This window comes from Etheostoma spectabile, chromosome 9, assembly GCF_008692095.1.
Source record: "Etheostoma spectabile isolate EspeVRDwgs_2016 chromosome 9, UIUC_Espe_1.0, whole genome shotgun sequence".
NCBI lineage: Eukaryota > Metazoa > Chordata > Actinopteri > Perciformes > Percidae > Etheostoma > Etheostoma spectabile.
Window position 1 is genome coordinate 31,263,802 of NC_045741.1, and position 18,913 is coordinate 31,282,714.

Sequence of the window (18,913 nt, forward strand, 5' to 3'; positions counted from 1 at the left end):
ACTACTGTACCATATGTGGGAAGCAAAGTGTGAAAAAGCAGGTGTGATGGGACAGATTGTCAAGTCTCCCTGGATTGAACAGCAGCACAAGGAGCGTTGTGCGCGGCTGTCAGAGAGCCAACAGGAAACCTTTAGACAGACCTTTAATTATCCGCTGATCAACAGAGGCTGTATTTGTAATTAGAGAAAGGAAATGTTAATGCATTCTATGGAGTTGGAAAGCACTCACGTGCCCCGGCATAAATCTCCAGCGTCTGACTTTACTAATCTCACGAGGCAACACTGAGTACACTGCTTTTCTGTTAGCATGTCCTCACTGCAGACATCGTGTTCATGGTAGCAGATTTTTTATTTGAGAGGGGAATATTTGGTTTTGACATATGGCATGTGTCTGACCAACCAGTGGTTGCTTGTGGATTTATTTAAACCTACATTGTGTAATTTCTTGAGTAGATTCTCAGCAAAAACCCCTCTGTTCTTTTATAAATATGTGCTCATTCATGTGTAAATACTTCCACCATCTACTAAAAGTGCCATTTAGAATCATTCGGAATACATATGAGTGAGTAGCTCGAATTACGGCTGCCTTGTTGCGCCTCCATTGTTAAAATATATTAGCCAGGGGTGGCCTATAGCTCACTAAGTTAGTGCGCTCGCCCCATGTTGGGTGAGTCCTGAGGCGGCCCGGGTTCGGGTGCAGCCTGTGGCCCTTTGCTGCGTGTCATCCCCCATCTCTCTCCACCTTCCACGTCTATCCACTGTATATCTGTCTAATAAAAGGAAAAAAAAACAGAAAACAATCTTTAAAAAAAATTTATATATATTTATATATATATATATATATATATATATATATTAGCCAAAGAGGGTCTTACCTCCACTTTTACACTTAGTGGCACCCTTCACCGTGATGAATGCCAGGGGGAGATTACTCCCCAGGGTAGCAAAAGAGAGAATTAAAGCGACATCGCGACAGGCAAAGCAACAAGACCAAAGTTAAAATTGAAGTGGCTAGAACAGCTTTGTGCTAATTTCGGGTTTCGGCCACCGCAGGAGTTAAAACGTGATCGAAATGGGAGGGGCTTGAAAGTAATACTCATTTGGTTGTCATATACAATTTCACTGCCAGATGGGAGAAATTTTTACACAGTGTAGCATTGCCAAAAACACTGCTGATACAAAAATATAACCTGTAACAAGATTTTTCAGTGCCGATGCTGATACCGATATTCTTTCCATCAGCCTTGGCAGATGACCAATATGGGCTGCCGATTTTCTTGAGCTGATATTTGGAGCTCACACTGCTTTTCCTCCCTCGATTTACATCATAAAATCCAAACCCTTCCACACTGGATTTGTTTTCAGAATCTGCTCTGCCATTGCTTTAAACAAAAACACAGATTAGTGTCACTTCTGCATAATCTTACATTCATATCACCCAAATTCTGTGTGCAATGTTTATCATATGGATGGGTGCACTGCATATGATTAACTGTACAAGGGTAAAAGGCTTTCATCAACATCTACAACGCAGCCTTGATGATGCATTGCCTGCTGACGGATATAATCGGGTCTTAACAAAATGTCCTTTGTCAACACATTTAACTAATTTGAGAAAACAATACACCTGAAAAGTAGCCATTGAAATAAAGTGCCATAAAATCGGTCTACCACTAACCTGTAACACTGAGAAAATTGCTCGTCAATGTAATACACACAAACACAGAATAGACTCAACACTGACACTTTCATAATAATTTATGGTCTTTTTTTTGTGTTTATTTGACGAATGTTCTTATTGTTGTTATTATTATCATTGTTATTTTGTTGTCTTTGTACTGTGTTTTTCATCTGTTTTTTATTTCTTTTTTCTTGTTAACATTGCTGCTGGAACTTTCCATCGATTAATAAAGAGAAGTCTAAGTCTAAGTCTATATTGTCCCTATTTGGTTCCTATCAAAAACCACAAAAAGTAATTTAGTTAAGTAATGATTGACACATTTTTGTTACTGAACATGCATTGTAAAGCTTACATAGGGTAATGGACTCACAAACGCTTGATTGTTCAAATATGTCAAAGTCCACCAGTCTATTCTCAAACTGTCGACAAACACAGGCAAAAGTACCAAAACGCAAAAGGCGGAGATCAAAAACTAAAAGATGAGGCAAGGTCATAAAATTCACTGGAAGCACGCAGGGAAAATGGGCAGGAACGCTGACCCAAACGGTACAAAACCAACTGAATGAAAACAATCTCACCACGCCTGATCTATGAATAACTATTTTATTATCAAGCATTTCCAAAAGTGATGAGTTGAAACCATTGAAGCTGTTGCATGCACTGTAGTTTTGTGAAATAAAAATGCTTAAATCACACTCTTTACAAAATTGCAATTGACTTTTATTTTCCGAGCCTGTGGAGGGCTCGATAGAAGCCAGCAGCTTGTCTTCGTCAGCATTTTCTGAGTGGAAATTGATTTGTAAAATAAATGAAATGCATCAGTGTATTGACATTTTCACCAAGACCTAAAATGTTTTATGTCATATTCAGGTGACGGTCTTCTGGAACAAATAGAGACAGTGTATGCTTGGACAGTAATTTTAAAGGGACAAGCAGATAAACTCTGTAATAAAATCATGCATTTTCAACTAAGGCTATTAAGATATTGGGCCCTATCTTGCACACAGCATAGCGTGGCTCAAAGCCAGATGCAAGTGGCTATTTTAAGACCTTCTTTGCGCCCATGGGTGTGCTGGTCTTACAGGGAGGTGTGTTCAGGTGAATTCTTGGCGTATTGTTATCTTGAGGCAGCGGAAAATATTCCAAATTCCAAATTGATCAACAAAAAACTGGTCTAAAGTCAATACCACAGCAGTTTATTATTATTTTCACAGTGTATTAGTAAAATGTGCCTAGGCTCGTGCACAGCACACACTCTATGTCATACACACACAGGGAAGCGCGTGTTACGGCCAAAACACACCTACGAATTAATGAAGACACAGCGCATGTTTTCCACCGTCAAAAGTGGATTTGGACATGCCCTAAATGCAACTGTGCAACACGCTTTAGGCTGTGAGCTTAGATAGTTAAAATAGGGCCCCAAGTGATGCTTTATTGATCCCGCAAGGGGAAATATTTTTTTTTGTCACTCTGTTAGTCTATATTCATTCATTTTACACACATACCCGAATTACACACGCGCGCATACAGGACCTACTTCAGATATGGTATTAGGGGACCACTAAGGTCTATATAAAAGAGACTTCAGATATGGTATTAGGGGACTGCTAAGGTCTATATAAAAGAGACTTCAGATACAGTATTTGGAGACCACTAAGGTCTATATAAAAGAGACTTCAGATACAGTATTAGGGGACCACTAAGGTCTATATAAAAGAGACTTCAGATACAGTATTAGGGGACCAGTAAGGTCTATATAAAAGAGACTTCAGATACAGTATTAAGGGACCAGTAAGGTCTATATAAAAGAGACTTCAGATACAGTATTAGGAGACCACTAAGGTCTATATAAAAGAGACTTCAGATACAGTATTAGGGGACCACTAAGGTCTATATAAAAGATACTTCAGATACAGTATTAGGGGACCACTAAGGTCTATATAAAAGAGACTTCAGATACAGTATTAGGGGACCACTAAGGTCTATATAAAAGAGACTTCAGATACAGTATTAGGGGACCACTAAGGTCTATATAAAAGCATCCAAAGAGCACCATGTCATGGGCCCTTTAATTTAACTGATTTGTACTGTTTAAGTCCAAACCACTAAATAGGCTAGCTCCAATGTACCTCTCTGACCTTTTATAATCGTACGGCCCTCCAAGGTCATTCAGTCCAGCTTAAAAAGATCAAGGCTGAAGCACGGGTGAGATTGCACTTTTAAAGTTTTAGCCCCCAAACTCTGTAATGAGTCGCCTCTACGTGTTAAGGCGGATTTTTGGTTTTGGAGACGCACAACGCAGAGCCTACGTAAGTGGCCTACGCCATTGTGAGGTTTATACTTGTACACAGGAGTGAGAGAGTGACGAGGATTAGCTTCGGAGAGACTCCAGACAGAGAGTGAAGATGGTGAAACAAAGTGTCTCCCCTGTTCTTTCTGACCACGGTCGGAAATCTGTAGCAGGAAGAGTTAACCCTCTCCTTGATTTCATGTTGCTTATGGAGAAGGGGAACCAGGAAATGAGTTGGGGGAAATGCAAGGCTAACAAACCCAAGCAAGAGTACCAATCAGAGTTGTTACACTCTGCGTTGCCACGACATATAGTTACATTTCAGGAAAGCGGCACGTCGGGCTACGCATACCTACGCAGTAGGTACCTACGCACTCATTCAACACAGAAGCATAGAACCTTGACTTAGACCCCTACACTGCCTGTTTTTAAATCCTGTCTCAATCACTTGAGCAAATAGATAAAGCGCAGAAGAGCTTAATAAAAATGAGGCCAATAGATTATACCTCTTTTATTGCTGGGAATCTCATATCTAGGAACTCATAATGTATAGATTTGCAGAATGGAACAGACTTTCAATCTCGCCTCTCCTTAGAACTCCACTGAATCAAGCTCAAATTACGAAAGCAGAATCCAGCGTTGTGCTGAAATCCAAAGATTTCAGCACATAATACTTCAGATCGCTCCACTGATAAATATTGTGGTTCAGTCTGGTGTTTCAACATGTTTTGAACTCATTTCTCACACTGGCATTTAGCTGCTCTAGTACAGTGACCGTTTATATGTGCCTCTCTGGAACGGGCTGATGCTTGACCTGTGGTATTGCTGCTTGTAGCTGGACCCCAAAGCACTTAATATGCATAATATAGCCTACTACTGACTTCTACTGCTGCTACTTTGATGGAACACATTGTACTACTACACTTACCTGACAGAGAACATTGCAATATCCAGCCCAGACTCATGGCATTTTGTGAAATGGGGACATTATTAAATTTATTGATTCGTGTACAGGGACTCGTTTTTTTCGTGGTGTAAGCGCAAATTTTACACTAATCTATTACAATGTGAAAAATATTTTGTGATAACAGCACGATTAGTGTATTGAGTAGTATTGAAAAGCTCAAAATCTGCATAAGGAGGTTGGTTGGGGGGACGGTTGGGTCAAACAACACAGGAGACCGGGGTTCGTGTCCCACATGTGACAGTTCCTCCTTTACCTAACCACAACTGTCCCATTGCCTGTCTCGCACATGGCGTTTCATTTCCCTGTTGTCCCCAAGAGACCACAGATTGTCTCCCGGCGGTTGTTGCTGTCACCGTCTACCACGTGTGGCGTTTCATTTCCCCATAGTTGCGTCCCCCAGAGACCCCGGATCGTGACCCGGCGATCGCCTCTCCCGGTTGTTCTTTTCCTAACCACAACCGTCCCGTTGTTGTAGCGTGTCCCTCGTGTGGCGTTTCATTCCCCCGTAGCCCAGCGTACCCCAGAGACCGCTGATCGTGTCCCGGTGGCCGTTCCATCTCAAAATAAAGAAAATCGTGTTGCTTTTGACAAATTATTAATCAAAATAACGTGACAATTTCAAGAATTGCCGGGACACCGGGTTGCAATATCACAGTTAAAATGTGGAGTAGGCACATACCTTTTAGAACTCAAAATCAGCATACACTAAATTGATAAATTTGAAAGTTAGGCTTATTTCCTAGGACCATATTTTTTATGGTGGAGTAAACCCAACAGCAACTTCATGGGCCTAAAAAAAGTGAAGCCTTTAAGTGCCTTAAATTTGTATTCTATCTAATATCCAGCACGGGGCGACTTCACTGGCTCCAATAAGAGGTCTGTTTCTGTAGAGGTCTATGGGAAAATGAGCCTACTTCTCACTCGATTTATTACTTCAGTAGACATCATAAACACAATCATGTGTCTTCTTCAATACAGCCTGATGTTTATTTGGTAAATTATGGTCCCATTTATTTTAAAATTGACAATAAAGCAGGGTATACTCTAGGACCTGTCAATCATGACAATCTTGATTATTTTTTTAATGTTTTGTATTGATTTGTTTGGTGGCAGTTTGGTGTATAACTCAACCCAAACTGTTTTTTTAAGGCTGATATATGATGTGAAAATATATGATACTGTATATTGACAGAGAGCATTGGACAATCTTAGCGATCCAGATTCCTCGGATTTTCTGATTTTTTTCAAGATGCGTACTAAGCCGGACATTTTAAATTGTAAAAATACACTTTCCATGCTCTCTGGTGGACAAACTCTGTAATTAAGACACTTTCTGAATAACCTCAGAGCTAGTTTGGTATTTCTGTTACTTATTGCCCAGTAATAAGTTAGATACTACTCTGCAAAAAGATCATTTCAGCGTGGCTGATTCATCAGTCTAGCTCTAGTTTGCTTATCTATTTTTTTAGGGAACGAGGTGATTATTTTGAATGACAAGGTTATTGACCTTTATATTTGAATATTTCAGGCGCTCTCTGTTCAACAAAGGGTTAAAAGCACACTGAATTGCCATTCCTTCAGTCTTTTTCTTTAAACCAAGAGCGTCATCTAGTTGTCAGGAATTATAACTAATGGGTCCCTTGGACAGCCGAGGCTTCAAAAGACAGATTTTTTAACTGATTATTTTCGACGTGAAACATTTTGCACAACAACAAACATACAAGGAATATGACTACAATAAGAAAAGTGCAATAAACACTGTAAACAATAAAAAAAACTACATTATATACATTATATTGTATATCAACCAAGGAAACATTGTCTGCAAATTGAATATTGACCAATAAACACATGGTGGGGTTAGCCCCAATTTCCACCAAATGCGGAACAAAATGCAGATAAGCAGAGCTTCTATTTTTGCCGGACGCCGAAGAGCTTCGTAGGAATTCAGCACACGGCAGATAGTGCGGGACAGGAAGTCGAGCACAGAAACAGAATAAAACATCCAGTTACTTTTCAAAATAAAAGACACCTTGCTCATGGCGGATCATATTTCCCTGCACTACACCTTGAAAACACAGCACAGAGTTAGATAGATAGATAGATAGATAGATAGATAGATAGATAGATAGACAGTTTGATAGATAGATAGATAGATAGATAGATAGATAGATAGATAGATAGACACACAGACAGTTTGACAGATAGATAGATAGATAGATAGATAGATAGATAGATAGATAGATAGATAGACAGACAGACAGACAGACAGACAGACAGACAGGCAAATATATAGACAGACAGTTTGCCAGACAGACATACAGATAGATAGATAGATAGATAGATAGATAGATAGATAGATAGATAGATAGATAGATATTGATCCAAAAAATGGGAAATTACGGTGTTACAGCAGCACACGTACATTAGTCACACAACACAGAATATAAATATAAATGAGATACTAGGAAAAAATATACACACATACTGTATACATTAAATAATAATAATAATAATAAAAACAATAGGAATAAAATATAAGAACTAATATTTAAATATATACAGGATGGGGAAACAAAATGTGCAACTGCTTAAATAATATGCTAAATGTATGCGTAAATTTACATTTACAGTTGTTCCCCTCTACTCCTCTGGATGGAAACGAACAGTTGGTGGTTTTGTGATTCAGTCATTGGACGCACCCGTCAGTCATGGACGCACCCGTTTCGCAACAAATTACGGACCTGGTGGGTGTTGACGGACGGCGGAGCACTGAGCGAAGCCGATTCGCGGTTGGTGGAAATCCGGGGTTAACCCTTTAAACAGAATGGAGACCGATACTTTTCTTACGCTTTCTCAGTCGGTTCTGGGGTTTAAGTATCCACTTACAAATGTACTGGTTTCGTGTGGAGTTGTCTCGCACTATTATATGAACAATGTGCTTGAGTGTGTGTGTGTGTGTGTGTGTGTGTGTTTGTTTTCCTAAAATGCAGTCAGAAGTTTTTTATAAAACCAAGTTCCTGGAGGAGAAGAGTGATGCATTGCGTCCTGCACCACAGCTGACTCAAGACTCTAACCAATTTCTTGAAGTTCAGGGATCAGCTCACTTCCAGTATTATTGGATTTCGACCATGACACATTGTGTTTCTGAATCTAATATTTCAGAAGGTTATTAACAGCCAGCTCACGTCACTAATCACAGACGCCAAGCGGCTCTTTGTAACTGAACAACGGGACGGGAATTACATCCAGTTTTCTTTACCAGGTGGCCGCTCAATTTCAGGGGGAACTACAGCTTGTTTGATGTGTCTTTTGACCCTGTGAAATTGGGGAAGTTCATTCCGCTGAAATGATAAATCTTTATGGGAAACATGAGCTGGCAGGCTTTTGAAATTGTTCTCGTTGATGTTACGTTGAAATGGATACCACCTGTCAAAGCGGCCGCAGCAGAGGCAAAGAGAGATATTCTTTGTTGCAGATGGATTTAATGTCACTGACTTATTTGTTTGTATAGAACAGGGTCCTGCTGTGGTGAAATCATTCCTCCCTTTCTTAAAATGGAAGGGGCAAGCTTATTCATAACTGTCTTGACCCTGGGAGTCGATTTATCCCCCCTCACTTGGTCGCGATGTTGATGAAAACCATTTCATCCGTATGGGTTTTTGGCTTTAGTTCTACCCAAGTCATCAGCTGCAAGCTCAAAAAGCCATAGCTCTCAGTAGCAGCTACCGCAGTAACATTCACTGCCAACATTGAAAGGTTACCAACACACACACACACACACACACACACACACACCTACCTGCGTCACATCATTTCTATGTGTTGTTTTCATTGGATGTGAGCGGTAGTCTTTGTAATGGGCTTACAGAATTGTCATTTTACGTAACAAAACATACTTACAGACTTAAATGTAATATAAAACTATGTTTGGGCTTTTTTTTAAATTAGACTATTTTCAATCCTTAATCAAAAATAAGTAGCCTATGATTTATCTACATACACAATATCAAATATTTCATAATTTTCATCAGAGGGGGCAAAATTATGTAACACATTTTAAATCAATAGGTGGCGCAGAAAGCTCATTTGGACAGGCATGCCCCCCCATTACCTTGTACAACATCTGACTGATCACTCAATTATTATTAACAATTTACCTATTAACCCTCATGTTGTCCTTGGGTCAAACTGACCCGTTGTCTTATATCAATGTTCTTTTTAATTACCCAAAATAACACGATTGATTCCACACAACGCTCTTTAGCAAGTACAAATCTCTACTTTCATTTCTTATTCAATTTTATAGCATTTGAAAACAAAATTGACGTGATTTTGAAATAGTAAAAGTTGACATATTCCAGTCTGTGGTTATCCAATTTCTGCTTTTCTAACTTAAACAGGTATAATTTCCTATAATTGAGGTTTATTGACTATAAATTCCAAAAATAACTGTGAAACTAGTTAATAAGTTAGTGTTACATAGTCTTGAAAACGTCAAAAAAAGTGACAGACGTTGAAAAAAAGCGTCAAGTGTTGAAGAAAGGGACAAAAACGTAAGAAAACATCTAAACCATTGATAAAAAGCGTCAACAAAAGTATTGACTTTCAATTTTGATGGGAAGACAACACAAGGGTTAACTATAAATAGCCAAATACTTACTGTTAGTATTGCAATACTTCGTTGTTAACCAATAATAACCTAAAATCCAATTGTCTTGACCTAATGTCACCACAGTGACTTATTATTGGTTCAGTCCATGTGAATATGACTCTGTAAATAGTGTGTCAGTCTTAACGTGATGACTTTATACTAAACCTGGATAAAACATGAATTGTATGCACATATTTCAAATAATAAAGTCGACTTCCATGGTGATCAAATAGGCATGTAGTTTGTTTTGTAAAGGTTTTGTATTCTGCCCTTTTAGTTGAGATTTTACGTTGCATTTGTGGTCAAGACACAAAGTAGGAAATAAGTGTAGTTCCTATCTTGATCTTGATCTCACGCATTCCAAGTTAATGGAAGCAATTATAGCTCATTTATTTTGTAAGCTCTGGATATTTAATTGTCAGGAAAACATGTGCCCATAAAGTGCCTCTTCGGTTCTAGCTCTAGTTTTGGCTTTCTAGCTCTGTTCTTGTGAGAAAACCTCTCTTTCTCCAAACTCAGTGATTTTTTTCTTTTCTTGCTGGATTTTGACAAGTGACTTTTTAGTTTTTGGAGTTTTATTGTTATGGAATGGAATCCTCAAAATATCAGACAGAAATGCGCAGTGATATGAATTTGGAACAAGATCTTGAATTGGGACATTTTGCATGGACCTGTCTAGACTTTTTGAGTTGATATCTTTTTTTTTTCTTTCTTGTAATTGATTTATGTAAAGATGATCCTTTTGTTTGGTACAAACCGACATTGCGGTCGTAGTTTCTCCTGAAAAAAACAAACACAATTGCTGAACCTACTTGTTGCATCAGCCATAGTAACAGTGAGTAACAGCATTTTTATTGGATAATTATTAAAGAGTTTGGGAGAAGAGACCAATTTCTTTGTTTTATTTAAGTTGAATTTCTTTTTCAGATAACTTTCTCTTACACATTATTTGTATTTTTGTCTGAGAATACGTCATTGCTGGCTCTATTATGTTAACTGGCAACATTTTTTCAGTCCATAAGGGTGGGCGATACGCCCATAAAATAACAATCATGGTATTTCTGTGACAACGATAGCAACGATATCAAACAAGCCAGAGCAGTTACCAAATTAGCCGACAATTTCAACCTTTAAAGTACTACTAAGGTGGTCACGGTAACAATACTCAATAACATGCCAAAAAAATGAGGTGCACCTGAATGCACTTTCAGTTCACGAGGCACACTTGAATGCACCATAAGTTAACGCTGTGCACCTGAATGCTCCATGAAGTTCTGTCGGTGCCCATATACTTTACACACACACACACACATATATATATATGTATATATATATATATATGTAGTCTAGTTTTAATGTTTTACCTTGTATATCATATAGCACTTTGTAATTTGTATCTGTAAATGCCCTGAATGAATATAATTTATTATATTTGAACATGCTAGCAAATATCTGCATTCAAAAAGTCAAAAGTACAAACCCGTACACATAAATATTCAATGTGAGACATTAACCACGACTACCAAGGTGCATTTGTTGTACAACATTTGTTATAGAAAAGTTGCTCTGCTAATTTTGCCGCTGTGGGTTAACTTGGGGTTGAATGAATCAGTAAGTAGAATTTAAAATGTTGTTCCCAACATTTTAAATTCCCTAAAGCTCTGATTCACACTTCTGACTGGCTTCTTCTTCATAGCCTTGGTGACTGAGACTTATAGGTATTGCAGTATTTAGAGCTTTGAGAGTCCCCTGTCATGTGTCTTATATTGAGCAGCATAAAAAGAAAAGAAATTAAAATGGGAATTCAGAGGGGGGAAAAAAACTTCCAGAACCTCCCACTTTGCAACTCTCTTCAGTTGACAAACATAACCATAGAAAATGCTTGCTTTAGTTGCCACAAGCAGATACTGTGGGAGATTAATAATAATAATAATAATAATAATAATAATAATAATAATAATAAAGTGAATTTATATAGCGTTTTTCATGAACTCAAAGCCGCTTTACAGGGCAGGAAGAGCACTCTAGCCCTATGGACAGGGGGGGGGACCAGTGGGGCCAATCATATTTCAGAAGGGGGGCACCCCCCCGACCCCCCTTGCTGTGAAGAGGCTCTGTTCTGTGTCCTGTTATTAACCTTGTTTTTCTTGTTTTGACTTTTTTTGTTGCTAAAGGCTCTAAATGCCCCGTCTGACCCATTAGACACTGACTGTTTTCAAGCAGACAAACAAAGCTGCCCCCCCCCCCTCCTCCTCTGTACTCCCCTCTGCTGATGCCAGGTAAAGCATGGAGGAGGAGTCTGTCTCACCTGCGCGGCATGGGTCAAACCCTCAGCGTCGCTTCCCACCGGAGCAGAGCCCGCCTCTCAGCCTCTCAGCCTCTCAGCCTTCAGCTGAAACCCAACACCTGTGACATCATGCACGTAGACATTGGCTGCTGGCTGACTGGCTGGCTGGCTGGCTGACTGGCTGACTGGCCGGGCCCTGCTCACAGCGCTGCAGGGCTGTTCACTGCTCTTCACTCCCACGAGAGATCAGCAGCTCTGACCCGCGAACGAAGCTGATCTGTGTTCAGATCAATCACGCTGCTGCACAGCTCTGAAGCTCTCTACCTGTGGCTGACCTGAGGGGCTGCACACCTCCCCCAGTCTCAGCGCTCCGTTGGCTTGCAGGGGGATTGTTTTACAGGCTTTGTGGGGGAATTGCTCAGTTATACCTCTAAGGAACAGCACTAATTCAAAGGATAATCTTGTTTTCTCCATGGAGCTTGACAGGTAAGCACTTGCATTTCAGCAACTTGTAAAGTTTTCATGCTGAACGTGTCCACCTGATAACATGCCTTCTGAGACATCTTTTTTTCTAACTTTGTGGCTCTGAAATATCAATTTAAGACCTAATATCATGATATCAAAGGTTTAATTGTAGGATTCATGGATTGCACTGAGGAACAAAAGTGAGTTATTGGCTACAGATGAGGGTCACTGCACTCACACACACATGCACACTCACACAAATAGCAAGCTAAGGAGACAGAGAGACAAGAATGGACAAACAAGACAAAGTGCACTGAAGACTTGTAATAACAGAAGCGTTATACATGCTGTCCGTCTTGCTGCTTTTACCCTCCTGCACGTTTCACCCAGCCTCCACTTTGAGACTTCAACTTAAACAGATATTCATTAACAAAGCCTTGCAGTAAAAAGTTATGAAATGCATCTTATTTGTTGAGAAATTTTGCTTCGGGGGAAAGTGACAAATCCACATTAAGATCCACATGTACATGAAGCCTGTAAGCAAAAATCAAGATGATGAAGTAGAATGGAAATCTTTGAGTTACACAAGGTCAGAAAACTGACTGACTTTACTAAGTGGGAAAAGAAAAAGAAAAATTTAATTTTCAAGCGAGTTACTACAATCTATAGAGTGAAACATGTCCAAGGTGACATCTTCTTCTTCTCTGTAAATGTGCCAGATTGTAGCCCAAGGGCTAATTTCCATCTGCAGTCCAATAGGCAGGTTGGAGTTTACACAACAGACATAGGATAGTAACATTTAGTATATAAAAAAGAAACAATAAGAAAAGAAGAAAAAAAAGAAAAAACAGGACAATTCATTAGTAGAAAAATAGAAACCCAGAAATTGATACTGATGCTTTGATCAACTAGGAACTGCAGCTGTCAGATCAAGTAGTAGTGGAGTACAAGTGTGGTACCTTAAAATTGGACATAAGTACAGTACTTGAGTTAATGTATGTTCTTGGACAGTGTTTTTTTATAACTGAGAAAAAAATTGAAAAAAGAAATGAAAAATTAAAGTTTGAAGCCAAAGAGGGTTCCCTTGGACAAAATGTGTTCTTTAACAGAGTTCTACAGACGTTTTAGAATATCATAGTTTATTTATTACTTTCAAACTGAATGGAAGAAATTCAATTGAAAGAAGGAAATTGAATCTTAGCTACCAATTTGTACAGAAATCTGCACTAAAAAACAGTAGGTATATTTTGAAACTCATGCCAGTTTTGGATTTTATTATATGTATTTTATTTTGTTTTATTATTCGGTTCAACAAACAGAAGAAGAAGTTAGAAGTAGGCCAACAACGCCGTACAGGTCAGCTTCCCTGGAGGGATGTTTTCTGGTGAGAAATCACTGAACTGAAGTTGTCTGAAGTCATAGGCGTAACTTAGAGTTCAACCTTTTTTTTTTGGGGGGGGGGGGGATCTCCACCTTGGAGCACATCAAACACATCATTTTCTGCATTGTGGTGATTTATTTCCTGCAACATTTTTGGCATTTTCTGCATTTCTGCAAGTTTTGGTACAAATGTCTTTCTTTGTGTAACAGAAGTGACAATAATAGTTTTTTTGGGTGGTTACACTGGCCTGTTTTGATTATGGGGAGGGGGTCGGGGGTGGGGGGTTGTTATTTACACCTATGTCTGAAGTTGTTGAGCACAGAGCCGGCCGCCGGTCTCTGGGGAGTGCTAACATTTCAGGCAGCTGGGCTTGTGTCTTTCAACCACGCTATTATCAGCCGCTAATCCCACCACAGTCCTCTGCAGCCGCTAAATTGTTAGTTTAGAGAAGCCACCATTTTAATTTCATCCAACCTGTCTGTCCGACTCTACATTTCACCATGTGTCTTTTCAAAACAAAGGAATTTACCTGCTCCAAAATACTGGTTACTGGTAATAATTAACTTGAGGCAACACTTGTATTGTAATCATCACATTATCACATGGTTTGATGTCATGTGATGGACATGGATAGTTTTTCAATTGTTTTCCCCCTTAAAGAACTGTCTAATGATTTGTGTTTGTGGTATTCCAGTAAATCCTAACACCAAACAGAAATCCAGCTGTGTTGACTTGATTGTTACTTCTGCAAGGCTTTTTTCATTTTAATTGCTACTGTTGTCATACATACAGTATACAGTATTTATGTATTGCTCCGTGAGGGAGATTTGTCTTCACAGTCTGTTTCATGCACATGGCAAAATGCACGGACGAATACTTCAGATGACATAAGGACAGGTTTATAGACACAAAGAAACAACCACAGTTACAGTGTTACAATGACACCGATTCTATACAAAGTTGCTTGTTCAGCAGTGCTATGGCAGAAGCAACAAGGCAAGGCAAGGCAAGGCAGCTTTATTTGTATAGCACATTTCAGCAACAGGGCAATTCAAAGTGCTTTACACAAAATCAGTTAAACAGATAAAACACAAGTAAAAACAGTTAAAAATCATAAGCATTACAAACCAATAAAACACATGAATAGACAGTTAAAACAAATAGAAACATAAAACACAAGAATAAAAGTTACAGTGCAGGATAAGAAATTTAAAGAAACGAGCAGTCATTTAAAGAAACACATAAAACACAAAAATAAAAGTTACAGTGCAGCATAAGAAATTTAAAGAAATGAGCATTCATTTAAAGAAAGGCAGCATCAAAAAGAAAGGTCTTCAGCCTTGATTTAAAAGAACTGAGAGTAGCAGCGGATCTGCAGGTTTCTGGGAGTTTGTTCCAGATGTGAGGAGCATAGAAACTGAAAGCTGCTTCACCCTGTTTAGTTCTGACTCTGGGGACAGAAAGTAGACCTGTCCCAGATGACCTGAGAGGTCTGGGGGGGTCATAGTGTAGTAGCAGATCAGAAATGTATTTTGGACCTAAACCGTTAAGGGATTTATAAACTGCAAGAGTACTTTGAAATCAATCTTTGAGACACAGGAAGCCAGTGTAAGACTTCAGAACTGGAGTGATGTGACCAGTCTCTTGGTCTTAGAGGACTCGAGCAGCAGCGTTCTGAATCAGCTGTAGCTGTCTGATTGATTTTTTAGGGAACCTGTAAAGACCCCGTTACAGTAGTAAGTCTACTGAAGATGAAAGCATGGACCAGTTTTTCCAAGTCTGTTTACACATAAGTCCTTTAACCCTGATATTCTTAAGGTGATAGTAGCTGACTTTGTTATTGTCTTAATGTGGCTGTTAAAATTCAGGTCTGGTCCATGACTACACCCAGATTTGGCTTGTCTGTTGTTTTTAAAATGTTGTTGAAGTGAGCGCCGACTTTTAATCGTTCCTCTTTTTTTCCAAAAACAACCACCTCAGTTTTTCCTTCATTTAATTTCAGAAGTTCTGGCACATCAGTCGTTAATTTGTTCAATGCAGATCAGTTTTTGTATTGGACTTAGTCCCCTGGCGATAAGGTTATGTAAATTTGTGTGTCCGCATAACTATGGGAACTTATTTTGTTTTTCTCCATATCTGAGCCAGTGGAGCAGAGATGTAAACAGAAGAGGCCCAGAATGGAGCCTTGCGGAACTCGCACCGTCAATTTGTACGCTCAGATGCATAATTACCTTAGACACAAAGAATCCATTCTTAGGTAGGATTCAACCAGTTTAGTACTAAGCCAGAAAGGCCAACGCAGTTTTCCAATCGGTCTAGTAGTATGTCGTGGTCGACCGTGTCAAATGCCAGCTGAGATCAAGTAAACTAAGATTGAAATTTGCCATTATCTGTGTTAAGGTGGATGTCATTAAAGACTTGACAAGAGCCGGTTCAGTGCTGTGGTGTGGTCGGAAACCCACTGAAAGGTATCAAAACTGTTGCTTAGTGACAAGAAATGGTTGAGTTGTTGAAGACTACTTTTTCAATGATTTTACTTAAAAACGGAAGGTTTGATATTGGCCTATAGTTGCTCATTAGTGATGTCTAGGTTGTTCTTTTTTAAGAGTGGCTTGATTACTGCATTTCAGGGCCTGTGGAAAGATTCCTGAAAGAAGAGATGTGTTCACAATCTGTAGAAGATCAGAAGTCAAACAATTGGAAACATTTTTTGAAAAGTCCCGTTGGTAGAATATCAAGGCAACAATATAACAATGCAATATTACCACAACGATGTGATGCCACAATTCTGAGTAGGGGACACACTTTTAAAAAACACATCATCTTCTCACGTTTTCACTTTCTAACCACACTAAAGTGGTACCCAGTCTGATTGATATGGGCAGAAACGTGACAACATCACTCTTGAACAGATGAATATTTTCTGGCTCCAAAACATTTGAGCATTTTCCTTCTTCTTTAAATGGTATGTTTTTGTATTTTTAATAATAATTTGCCAAATGTGTGACTAAATGTGGGATAGAACATTTCCCATCATGTGTATCATAGTATATCTTGTCTGATTGATAGTGGTGTTGACAGAATGATACTTCCATTTACACTGAAGAGGTTGACCAACAAACCTATTACGTATTTTCCAGATTAGTGGTTCTGATGCAGCTGCTCCTTATTGTTTTGGTAGTTCAGAATATTATGTTAAGGAGACTGCATGCCAGACTCCAGCCGAGTTTGGGATGTTTTGGTAGTTATCGGTACAATGGCTTGCACTAAACACTAATGTTCTGTGGTACTATACTGCAGTCTATGACTGCTGCGATGCTGCACAGTGTCAAGCCGACAAATACGCATGGTAGATCCGCTGGTTACATTTTGTGCAACAATGTGCCCCTCAATCATGTCTTTTAAAGGTCCCATGGCATGAAAATGTCACTTTATGGAGGTTTTTCTAACGTTAATATGCGTTCCCCCAGCCTGCCTATGGTCCCCCAGTGGCTAGAAATGGTGATAGGTGTAAACTGAGCCCTGGGTATTCTGGTCTGCCTTTGAGAAAATGAAAGCTCAGATGGGCCGATCTGGAATCTTGTCCCTTATGAGGTCATAAGGGACAAGGTTACCTCCCCTTTCTTGGCTTTGCCCGCCCAGAGAATTTGGCCCACCCATGAGATAGAGAGACATTGTGGCTTTCAAATGAGTAAAGTGGCAGTTGGTCAAGGCCACACCCCCAGCCTCCACCTTGCCCTGCCTCCCTCCTCAGTAGCAATAGATACAGAAATGGCACATCCTAAGGAAAGCTCATTGTGGGACTGGCTCTAGTGGCTGTAAGTCTGCACAAAGGCTGAATTCTGGGAAATAAACTTCAGATACAGTATTAGGGGACCACTAAGCTCTATATATAAGAGACTTCAGATACAGTATTAGGGGACCACTAAGGTCTATATAAAAGAGACTTCAGATGCAGTATTAGGGGACCACTAAGGTCTATATAAAAGAGACTTCAGATACAGTATTAGGGGACCACTAAGGTCTATATAAAAGAGACTTCAGATTCAGTATTAGGGGACCACTAAGGTCTATATAAAAGAGACTTCAGATACAGTATTAGGGGACCACTAAGGTCTATATAAAAGAGACTTCAGATACAGTATTAGGGACCACTAAGGTCTATATAAAAGAGACTTCAGATACAGTATTAGGGACCACTAAGGCCTATATTAAAGCATCCAAAAAGCAGCATATCATGGACCTTTAAATTAATTATTCCACAAAGATTCGTATGCACATGAACAGGCGTGTTGGAAACTGACACATTGGAAACCTTTCACAGAGCTCCCCGGAAAATTGTGAATCACTTAAAACGTCTTGCTCGGCATATGACTGCCAGTTTGTTTCTCCATCATAAACACAGAGGAACCGGGGTAATTGCTGCGCGTGTCAAATTTTTTTCAATGAGTCTGGCAAAAGGCCTGGAGGCTGTAAGTCCTAATTTTAATCAGAATACTCACAGGTAGTAGTGTGGCCATGATGAGCAATATGATGTGATAGTGTTTGTTTGGGTTCATAACCAAACGTTAAAAATGAATTCAGTCCCAGACAGCAATACGTTTCCTCTGAGGAAAACTCTCCACAGGATTCCCAAACTGTCAATGCATGGGGGGAGAGCTCTGTGATTAAAGGGGGGTGAAATTAGTGAATGCCAATGACCATGATTGCCACAGCCTGTAATGCACCCAAGTATGTTAACCACCACCTAATTAGGATATCTCTCTGATCCCATCCCATGAGCCACAGTAGCTATGTTCGTCAATCGAATGATCTGAAGTTCGCCAAAAACATTCCTGCTAAAGCCGGTGAAAGTGAGTTTCCAACCATCTGCCTTAAAGTAAATTAAAACCTGTGCCTAATGACGCCACATGCTGTTTTGCGATCAAATTGATATACCAAATAGATTCCATTCATTTTTGCAATAAATCGCACACCATTCAAGGTGACATTTGTGAACGAAGTTTGTTAGCCAAAACGGGTCGCGCCATCAACTTGCAAATGGTTTATGTTGCACAAGTTGTAATATTGCTTATGTGCTAGCTGATAGCAACATATCAAGCTTAAATAGGACAGTGCTTTCAAAACATTGCTATGATAATGCAGATTAACTATGGAACTTCGGGAAGTTCATATTCTGACTAGA

At 39.4% G+C, this 18,913-nt stretch overlaps 1 protein-coding gene and 1 long non-coding RNA gene across 3 annotated transcripts in view; one reads left to right on the plus strand and one right to left on the minus strand.

Moving 5' to 3' along the window:
* The window catches only part of LOC116695496 (uncharacterized), a 24,978-nt gene extending 7,175 nt beyond the window's left edge, over positions 1–17,803 (minus strand). For both annotated transcript variants that reach the window (XR_004333470.1, XR_004333471.1), the window contains exon 1: positions 17,496–17,803. This is a non-coding gene — a long non-coding RNA (uncharacterized LOC116695496). The remainder of the gene's footprint in view (positions 1–17,495) is intronic.
* ptprfa (protein tyrosine phosphatase receptor type Fa) overlaps positions 12,051–18,913 on the plus strand; it is a 373,454-nt gene continuing 366,591 nt past the window's right edge. Inside the window, exon 1 of the mRNA XM_032525794.1 lies at positions 12,051–12,368. The gene's annotated coding sequence lies outside the window, so the exon portion shown is untranslated. The remainder of the gene's footprint in view (positions 12,369–18,913) is intronic.